Raw genomic sequence first — 11,217 nt, forward strand, 5'->3', positions numbered from 1 at the left:
ACCTCAAGCACAACCCTAGCTTGCTTTAGGTCGGGTTCCCACCTCAAGCTCAGTCCTAGCTTGCTTAAGGTCAAAGTACTTCTAACACTAACCATTGGAGTTCTTTAATGAATCTAACCCTAAGGTCTTTTAAGCTTCATTAGTTAACCTTGCTCTTTGACAGAGCATCTCTCATTTGGGCCCCTTTACCATTGGATAGATCCGTAAGCACATGTCTATATTCTAACCCTTGTTCCTGTTTATTATTTCACATTAAATGATTAGTTTAATATGAGAAAATAATTTGTGTTGGTTATATATTAGATATTTAATGATATTACCTCTCTCTTGAAATCATAGTCGTCCTCGACTATGAGGTTAAAGAGATAAAGTCATAGTCATTAATTAGTCCATGTTACTTAGCGGGTAGAGGAACCCTTTTTACCCTTCGACATCATTCCAACATGGATGACTAATCCACTTGGTGCTTGGGAGACATAGCTACCGCAAGCATGTCTTCTCTTTAGTTCATATCATACTTCCAAAGTAGAGTCACAAGTTCTACTTGGTGTTTGAGAGACGTCATCACCACAAACATGATTTTAAGCATGCATACGTCTTAAATTTGTGCACAATAAAAAGAGAACTAGTCTTATAAGACAAAAATATTTTCCATTTAAAATGCATTTTCATATGCTTACTCTAGTGCAGCATTGTAAGCATTGACAAGGTTCATATTATCCTTAAGCTAAGTTCTTTGCATCCATCTAGCATCTTTAAAAGAATAATTCTTAAACTTAATAAGACATCGCTAGATAATCTTACCGTTTCTTAATACCTTGTCTTCATGTAATAGGATGGACTCAGGTTGAATTACTTCTTCTTGATCTTCGATTTTTGGAGGGTCTGCTACAACTATTGCTTCTTTTGATGGCACTCCTTTGTAAGGCTTACATAGGCTTTCATGGAAAACATGGTGCATGAGCCAATGGTTGGGCAACTTGACTTGATAAGCCATCTCATTGATTGGCTTAAGAATTTAAAAAGGACCATAATATCTTTTTGCTAGTTTAACATCATATTCTTGGTGGTCCATAGGACTCTTGCCCGTAGTATGTCTCAGATGAGCCTTGAGAATCTTTAGCAAGACCCAATCATTTTCCTTAAAGGCTAAGGATCTTCTGTGCTTATTAGCAGCAACCCTTTTTGCCTTGCTTGTGAGATGGATATAACCCCTTTAATCTTTGGAAAAGATTCTTGTAGGTCTCGGATATATTCATCAACAGCGAAGATCTTCCCATGTACTTTAAGTAGTAAGGGACTTTTGGATCTTCCTTCTTTAAACTCAAAAGGTCCTTTCCCCATAGAAGTATGTACAATATCATTGTATGCAAACTCTATAAGAGGTACGTACTTCTATCATTGAGAACAGTGATCTACTTCCATGACATAGGCTTTTAGTATATCAAGAATCGTTAGATTAGTTATTTCACTTTGGTCATCCGTTTGTGAATGATAGGCCGAAAGAGAAATTTAATCTACTTACTAGATTCTCAAAGAGACCCTTCTAGATATTACTAGTCATTCTAGGATCTTTGTCCAACACCAAGGGTGTTGGAAATCCATGACGCTTGAAAATTTGAGATCTGAAGAGGGTTGCCATTTGATGTGCTTAATAGTCTTTTTGACAAGCATAGAGTGTGTTCTCTTGTTAAGCTTGTCGAGACTGAACAATCCAAGTTGCTTCCCTCGATCAAATTTCAACTTTTGGTATATATACCACGCATTTTGGAACATACTCTTGTATGTTTACTTTTCATGGTAGACCAACAGCAATACATTTCTACTCCTTGAAGAGAGGATTATGGATTCCCTCTTTGCCCCGCATAAGGAGAAGTATGGGATTCATACACGACTTTCTATTGTATGGGTGAGTAACACATAGCCTATTTCCGTTTGGAAGATAACCATCCTGCATGGTGAATGGTTCTTTTTCTTTTTTTTTTGTTCCCTAATGCAAAGGCTCTAATTACATACTTAAAGTCTCGCTGAGTAGCATACTCATTTATCATAAAAGATAGATCATTGTGAGTTGCTATAGACACCACATTTACCCTTGGTCATTGTGAAAGTGCATCGATCCACTTGATTGTGCTTGGCAACAATGTGAGCAATATGAAATTTAAATTCCAAAAGAAATTTTCCCACCTCATTTGTTTGTTGGAGAGCTTGGTTTGCGGCATGAAGTTCTTGAGGCTTTGTGATCCATATGTAGGATGAATGGAGTCCCCAAGAGACAGTGGTTCCACATGTTTAGGGCATATAGAATAGCTAGTAGCTCTTTTTTGTATTTGCCCAGTACTCACTTATCGAAGTTGAGTCTTTGACTCGCATATGCTATGGCATGCCCTTCTTGAAGCAAAATAGCTTCAAGGCAATTACCACAAGCATCACATTCGACCTCAAATGGCTTTGAGAGATCTAATAGTGTGAGCACATATTGAGAGATAAGATTCTCTTTAAACTTCTCAAAAGCTTCTTGCACTTTTGCAGTCCATGAATACTTAACATTTCTTTTTGTTAAGTCATGTAATGGGCCTGCTATTAGCAAGAATTTTTTTCTATGAAGCATCTGTAGTATGCACACATACTGATGAAGCTTCGCACCTCATGTAGATTAGGCCATCATTTTATTATCTCTAACTTTGTTGGATCCATATGGGTGCCATCATTAGAGATAATGTGACCTAAATATTGAATCTCTTGTAGAAAAAAAATCACTTTTCTTTTGATTAATGAAAAGCTTATTCTCTCTCACAACTTGAAAGGTTACCTGGAGGTGTCGCTTGTATTCTTCAAGAGAATTTGGATGGCCTGAAGATTTTTGTCAATCATGAGTTTAAATGCGTCTGGAGCATTTGTCATGCCAAAACTTGTAAATTATCAAATAGATTCTTTCTACCCGCGGCATGGGAAATCTTTTTTTGATAGTGATCTTATTTAGTGCTCTATAGTCGACACACATTGGCTTTCAATGTATCTCCCATCTCGTGGGCTTGTATGCCTAGCTAGGTGGTCAACTCCGTGGATATGAAGTTGTGAGTTGAACCAAGGTCAAACAAAATAAAGGAATCATACTCTTACATCTTTCCCCAAGCATAGGAAAGGAGAAATCCTTGGCAATGAGCATCCTCTTTTTGAAGCTTCAAACATAGAGGCTCTAGGAGTCTCATTGCGGGCAATTCCCTTGGGGCAAGGGCGATAACCATTGCCTTGCTCCCCACACTTAAAACATTTGTGGTCCTTACTAAAAGCTTCTAGCTCTTTAGGAGAGAGTTTATATTTACCTTTGTAAACTCCCTTCTCCTTGGACCGTTTGTTGTTGTTGTTGGAATAGCCTTGGTAAGAATTTTGGGCATTGGTTTTCCCCTTGGCATCACTTTTGTCTTTATTTTCCATGGGCTTGAAATTCCCTCTAGCCCCTTGTTGGAAATTGATGCGCGAAGCAACCATGGTGTGGTGGATTACTTTGGTGATAAAACCAGGTTGTTGAGAGTTGACATACTCGGTCATTTCTTTGGGTAATCCCGCACAGAATTATTGCTTTTGCTCGGCAAAGTCTATCTTTTGAAAGATAGTATCCTTGAGATGTAAATCCCAAAACTTGTCCACATATTTGTGGATGGACTCATGAGAGATAAGTTTTAAACTTCACCATTTGGTAAGCACTTTGTCCTTTGCATCACTTGCAAGGAATTGCTTCATGATGGAAACTCGTAGAGTTTTCCATGTCTTTGGGGCTTCGTCATTGCCATGAAGGCTAGCCCACTATTGACAAGCCATTTTTTTTTTGGAAGTGCATAGCTACATGGTGTAGCTTGGAGGACTCCGTGAAGCCGTCGTCTGCAAAGGCCGCATCAAATTGTTGGATGAAGGCTAATACTTTGTCGGTAGCACCAAAGGTGCCATCATAGGTGAGAAAGGATACTCTTTCCTCCCTCTTTGAACTTCTTGAGCTTTTGTGACCTTCGCCATGCAAGGTAAGATTTGCGATTTCCTACCCTCTTGTATCCTCTACAAGAATAGCCATAGCTTTCATCGATAGAGGAGGAAGGTGAAGAAGGAGGAGAAGAGGGTGACCTCTTTCTTGCCCTTTTCTTCCTTTGTTTCCTCTCTTCCCTTTTGGAGTGACGAGGAGAAGGACTATGGTTTAACCGTTTCCTCTTGGGAGGAGTTGGCGATCGTCCAGACTTCCATCTTCATGGAGCCACATCTTTTGAGGAACTTAGGCATTAGGATAAAGTCGGAAAGAGTTTGCCACTCACTAACCGTCTTGGGTTGTGGACAATCTATTATGTCCTTAATCTTTGCAGGGTCTACAGAGATTCCTTCAAGAACGTACAAACAAAAAACGCTCCCCTTTAAATATTCCTTGATTTTCTCTTTGTTTCTTTCACTCACACACACCACACACACACACACACACACACAAAAGATCCCCCACTTAAATATTCCTTGACTTTCGCTCTTTGTCTCTTTCCCTTAATCACTCCTTGATTTTCTCTTTTTGTCTCTTTGCCCTCTTTCACTCACCCACACAAAAGATCTCCATTAAACACTCCTTTGATTTTCTTTTTTTGTCTCTTTCTCTAACTCGAATTTACACACACACACACGCCCAAAAAAGAAAAACTTCAAAAAAAAGAAAAAAAAAGATTTTTTTTCTTTTTTTCTTTGCTTCTCACACATATTCCACACGCCCCACATACTCGACGCTCGCGCGCATGTATACACGATTAGACACATTTAGAGCAGATACGTTCAAGAGTTAGGTTTTGCCAGATTTTACCAGATTTGAGTCCGATTGTACGCATAAACCTCGATATAGTGCAGATTTTGATTTTAGTTTACATTCGACGAGCTGACGAGGTTTAGAGGCCTATCACACGCTGACAGTGCACATATGATGGCAATGACCACTTCATGCTCTGAGTACACATTGCTCACCCTTGTAGGCGAGCACAGAGGCCGGCCCTTTTACACGGACACATATGGACATTTCTTTGTCTAGTGCCGCGCCTCCTTTGGCCCCACACAAACCCTCCGGGTGGTGCGAGTCCTTCCCAACGACACACGGGATGGCACATTTAGCGATGACTATCGCGCCACGTATGTGGTCGACCATTTGATGAGGCTAGAGCAGATAGAGCTAGTACACGCATATGATTGCCTTGAGGCCTTCGACCATCCCGTGCAGATTACATTATAGCGGGTAGGTCCTCGAGTGATCTATATAGATAGTGCTCAGCACATATATCAATTAGAGTGTCGCACTTCTAGTAGACGCATATCCATACATGTTGTGACACTAGTTGGCGAGCCTAAAGACAGATGCTACATGAGCACTACAGGCATAGAGCTTTACTTTTTGACTTGTGGATTGCCATACGATCCTCGACCAACCCAGCGCCCTACTTCGAGTAGGAGTGCCTCACCTCCATTAGACACAGTGCCACCACCCACATCACTCAGGAAACCACCACCAGGATTCTCCTCACCTAGACTTGATTTGCCGCCAAGCGTTTTGAGCTATCACGAGTCTAGAGCGATGTGCACGATGATTGCTAGCACTTTGCGTACCACTCAGAGTGAGCCACAGATAGAGACCTAGAGCCTTCTAGACACGTACTTTAGAGAGTCTCAACCTCCGGGTGTTGCGAGTCCTTCCCAACGACACACGGGATGGCACATTTAGAGATGACTATCGCGCCACGTATGTGGTCGACCATTTGATTAGGCTAGCAAATAGAGCTAGTACACGCATATGATTGCCTTGAGGCCTTCGATCGTCCCGTGCAGATTACATTATAGCGGGTAGGTCCTCGAGTGATCTATATAGATAGTGCTCAGCGCAGATATTGATTAGAGTGTCCCACTTCTAGTAGACGCATATCCATAGATGTTGTGACACTAGTTGGCGAGCCTAAAGACAGATGCTACATGAGCACTACAGGCACTAAGCTTTACTTTTTGACTTGTGGATTGTCGTACAATCCTCGACCGACCCAGCGCCCTACTTCGAGTAGGAGTGCCTCACCTCCTTTAGACACGGTGCCACCACCCACATCACTCAGGAAACCACCACCAGGATTCTCCTCACCTAGACCTGATTTTTCGCCAAGCGTTTCGAGCTATCACGAGTCTAGAGCGATGTACACGACGATTGCTAGCACTTTGCGTACCACTCAGAGTGAGCCACAAATAGAGACCCAGAGCCTTCTAGACACGTACTTTAGAGAGTCTCAACCTCGACACCTTGCACCATCTAGAGACCCATGCCAGCCTTTGATGACACAGATTAGAGATCATACGAGAGAGTCTATGACGACCACATCACCCCAGTTGAGAGCACCAGAGGTAGGGCCCGGTAGATCACCCATTGTAGATATGAGTGCCCCTAGGCCACTAACCCCCACCCTTTAGACACTGTCCGAGACCAGAGAGACTAGGGATAGCATGAGAGATATAAACGATCATATCTTGCATATAGTAGGCCGATCTCCCCGAGGGGTTGCATATTATGTTGACACTTATGATCACCCCTTTGTGAGGCTAGCCACCCCGCAGCGCATGATGTCTACACCTAGGCAAATTGTGAGAGCCTACCAATAGGCCGATAGAGTAGTTTTTATTGATGAGCTCCGAGAGCAGTATCTCTTGATTGAGACCCTTGATTTTGATGACATTGAGCGAGCACACCCAGATGACAGCCTAGACACACAGACACATCCTAGGCTAGTGGAGCTTCAGAGATTTGAGCAGAGTGTGACCTATCTAGATGAGCTTGGTCGTAGGTATAGACGCCTGACAAGTGGTGGATCCAGAGATCCTTCAGCCAGCCTTCTTGCATATTTGGTAGGAGATCCACGTGAGCGAGTTTATACGGATGTCGATCATGCAGTATATGTTTTGATTATAGGTCTACCCTACTACCCTCGACTTAGACATGATGATTTATGTTTACCAACGACGACCACGCTACCTCCACAGCTACCGAGAGCTCCGAGTCCTCGAGAGACACCACTCGAGAGATCACCTCCTAGGCTTATTTTGTTACGTCGTATTCTACCACCTTGGGAGATGCCAAATGAGGATGATAGTGTGCCACGAGAGATAGCTCCAGCACCTAGCCTGCCCACAGGTAGAGCCCCTGACACTACAGGTAGAGTCACAGTATTGTTAGGGAGCCTACACCACCTAACACACTTATCCACGAGACTTCCAGCACACAACGAGAGATCTCACAGAGTCATAGAATGAGTGACTCCGAGGGCTTTGTTATAGATGAGACCACTCCACAGATTCTAACTGCCCTTGAGCATCCTTGTTTAGATCTGCCAACCTCAAAGAGGCCCTTAGAGATAGTTGTTGAGCTAGAGCCATCTACGAGAGTAAATCCCCCTATGAGAGACGATGCAGAGCCGACAGCATCACTATCCCACTCTTTTAGCTTGCATAGCGATGTCATAGCCAGTGATTCACAGAGAGAGCAGGCACCACATATAGATGTTGCCCTAGTGCCATCTACCAGTGCCGATACACGATCAGATCACCCAATTGAGCGGAGACCAGCCACGATCTGTACTTTTCTAGATCAGGTTCCTAGAGACCACGTTATTGACACCACAGAGATAGAGGTTACACCACAGATACATGGACGTACACGTACTCGAGTGACCTCTACTGACACCGTACGTAGGGATACAATAGCGCCTGCTAGACTTGTTTGGAGACCACGTACACAGGCATCTCAGCCATGTGTAGAGCCTTCTCTAAGCAGAGGCTCTGCTACGATGAGTAGTGCCACTGAGGAGCGACACACGATAGATCAGGCATGTAGCTCTCCACGTAGAGCTTCCAGGACAACCCAACATCTTTTTGTTCCCTATGACAAGATTCATGCTAGATTTTTACCTTGTGATGACACGATCATATTTCTAAAGAGCCATATGACCGAGGACGGACTTTCACATGGTTGGATCACATCTAGACGGTCACTTGAGGCACATGATTACTTTGAGGGACAACGACATGTTTGGGTACCTAAGCCACGAGCGGTAGAACACCCAGCGCATACAAGATCATACCCTAGAGCGAGACCTCCACGAGCCAGATGTCGAGAGATGAGACTACCCCTAGAGAGGTCGGTACCTTTACAGTAGATACTATGTCCTAGCGCTAGATGCACACGTAGGCACGCTAGGAGAGCTCAGACCGACATCCCTACGAGAGCGTGAGCATTGCAGATTTGGCTACCGAAGAGCCTTCCACAAACTATTCGAGTAGAGGCTAATGCCCCCCCTACGCCCATTCCTTGTGTTGTTGAGCAGACTTTACGTATGGAGCTAGGTGTTAGCCAGCCCTTGACTATTAGAGATCCATCTAAGAGATTGCAGATCATGCTTCATGGTGAGAGCTTTCTCTTGACTCCTAGTTGCACGAGATTTGAGATTTGTACACATTGATATGTGCACTAGATTTATGTGCATATACCAGAGGCACTTTTTCCCTTTTGGGTTTTTGCCCTCTGGATATCCAACTTTTAGACCCTAGCTTAGATGTTTTATTTTATTATTCTGTTACTTTTGTTATTTTATCTTGCTACTGACATACCTCTTGGAGGTACAGTGCTTTTGTTGATCTTTTGATGCAGCACGTAGACAGACATTAGCTTGCCCATGGAGATTGGACGACCATGTAGACATGATGTATCTCCAGACACAAGGAGCTTCCATGACATCGACCTCTTCATCAAGCCCATACACATGTGTACTCCTTCCTATGCTATATGGTTTTGTACATTTATATTTGTTGATTATGGCTTCTTCTTGGTTTGATTAAGTGCATTCAATTATGTTTGTTATCTGCCATCAAAGATGTATAAACTTGTCCTTTCTTTAGTTAATTGACTTAGAGTTTAGTTTTATTGATGAGCCTTGAGGTAAGGAGGCCGTGACTTTAGGTTAACTCATTTACTTGACTACTAGTCCTAGTTGGTAAAATTATTTGAGTGTTTGAAACCTTAGGAGTGTTTTAAGCATGTAGAGGCTTTCTCACCCAAACAACAAAGAAAACTAGTGCAAATACAAAGGAAATAGAAGAAAAACAAAAGTGCCACAAGTGTAAAAGCATAAGCTGGAAGACAAATCCTAGCTTGATTTGGTACTTCACGCACATGTATTGCCTATGGTACTAGAGCCCTAGAGGTTCCCAGTGTGGGTGCTTTTCTTTGAGAAGCAAAAAGCCCCAGGTATACAAATAAGTACACACGTCAAATGATTTTGCAAAATGTAAAAAATAACAAATGAAAAGCAAGAAAAATGAAATGAGAAAGACTTCCATTGAGCTTCAAGTAAAAAAAAATTCAAGCTTTTGTTTTGAGTTGTAAGAGTTAGCTAGCTAATCTATGACAGACATAATTAGGGAATCTTGCATTGGGATAAATTTACTAACTTAGTTAGTACTAGAGTAAATGTTTTAACCCTTAGTCGTAGCTACCTAATTGATAGACTCGTTCATAAGCCCAAAACTCTTGATTAATTAATTTTAGCAAGTGCAATTTATTTTTCCTTAATGGCAGTGTATCATTTCATAATTCTTTGCATTTACTCATTACTACATGTGCTTTGCCTTTTCCTTATGCCTTATCACCATATATTTGAGCTTGCTACCTCATCCACCTTTTTCTTTTTTCAAACCCATTCTTTCTCAAGCATCTACCACGACATGGCTTTGTCAGGGACAACAAAGCTTCGGAAGTGAGAGTGTTGACGGGCGAGCGTCAAGGACATGCATTATGCTTCCATTAGTGTGTACACATATGTGTGTGCATATATTTTTTGTATTTATGGGCTCCACAGTGGGTTCCAAGTTTTACATTGATGATTAGATGAGCTTAGATACCTGCAACATGTTATACATTTTTTGGTCGGCCGCCCATTTTTAAAATCCCTTGTATATAAGTCAATTCACAAGATGTGAAAGGGCATTCATAGAGAGGAGAGTGTGAGGGAGTGTGGAGAAGAAGAAGAGGAGTGGCTATGGAGCTTGGATCTTCCACATCATATGTAGTAGTCATTGGGATTAATGGAAGCTAAGTTCTCTCTACTTTCTCTTGTCTTTCAAGCTTATGTGTGTTAATGGTGTATGATTAGTGTTAATCTTCTCTTCTCTCTCAAGTTTTCCCTCTTGTTTGAGCATTCTTGCTTCACATGTGTGCTAGATTAGAGTGTGTGTGTGTACATGGGCTGCATACATTTCTGTCATTAGCCTTCTTTGTGTATGCTTAATGTGTGATTAGAGTGTGTGTGCTTGAGATTAGAGCAAAGGGATACACCATTGTCTGCAGGATTAGAGAGTTAGAGTGTAGATTGAGAGTGTGTGTGCATAGATCTTGCTTCATCGGCTTTCCCTCTTCTCCTCTCTTGCTTTACCCTTCTTCCTATAGTCGTCATTCTGTAACATTAGGTGCATCCATGCCTCCATGCACTAATCGGGTACCGATCCACCAGATTGACAATATGTCGGTGGATTGTGCGCTGTGCTATGACCACCAATAGGAATTCTCCCGTTGCTACTTATACTTGCACATGGATGGTGAGTCAGAGACTTCCCAGTCAACAACTTTCGGTAGTTGTCCATTGGCGCCGGAGGAAGAGTAGAGGATGTGGAGGTGCACTTCGACCCAGAAGAAGAGCGGGTAGAGCTATTAAAGGAAACATTTGATGCGGGCTTAACTCTTGCTTCTCTTGCGGATGCAGCAATAGGGTGCAAGCAAGAAAGCCCAAGTAAGGAAGTGACTTTGCCTTTGAACTGCGCTCCCAACTTTGTTATGGCAGGCGACACCCACTATGTTCTGCTCACAGATATCATGCATGAGCTCAATATACTGGAGGACTACTGCCTAGCTACAATTGCAAATTTTTGTGAGACAGACATGGGGTTTGTGGATGATGATGGAGTGGACCAACATCTTATTGCTGACACAGTTGTCCGCGACTCACAGTTCACTTCAGGGTGGCAACTGATCAAAGATACATTCAATGACGTGAAGTCCGGAGAGGCCAATTTGCCAACAGATGAGCATTTTTAATAAACAACAAAACAACTCGGCTTGGAAAACATGGGTACGCCCGTGGCACCTAGAGATCAGGTAATGAATAGTCAATCTATTCACTT

The sequence above is a fragment of the Adiantum capillus-veneris genome, chromosome 2, assembly GCF_014529385.1.
Source record: "Adiantum capillus-veneris isolate H3 chromosome 2, ASM1452938v2, whole genome shotgun sequence".
Taxonomy (NCBI): Eukaryota; Viridiplantae; Streptophyta; class Polypodiopsida; order Polypodiales; family Pteridaceae; genus Adiantum; species Adiantum capillus-veneris.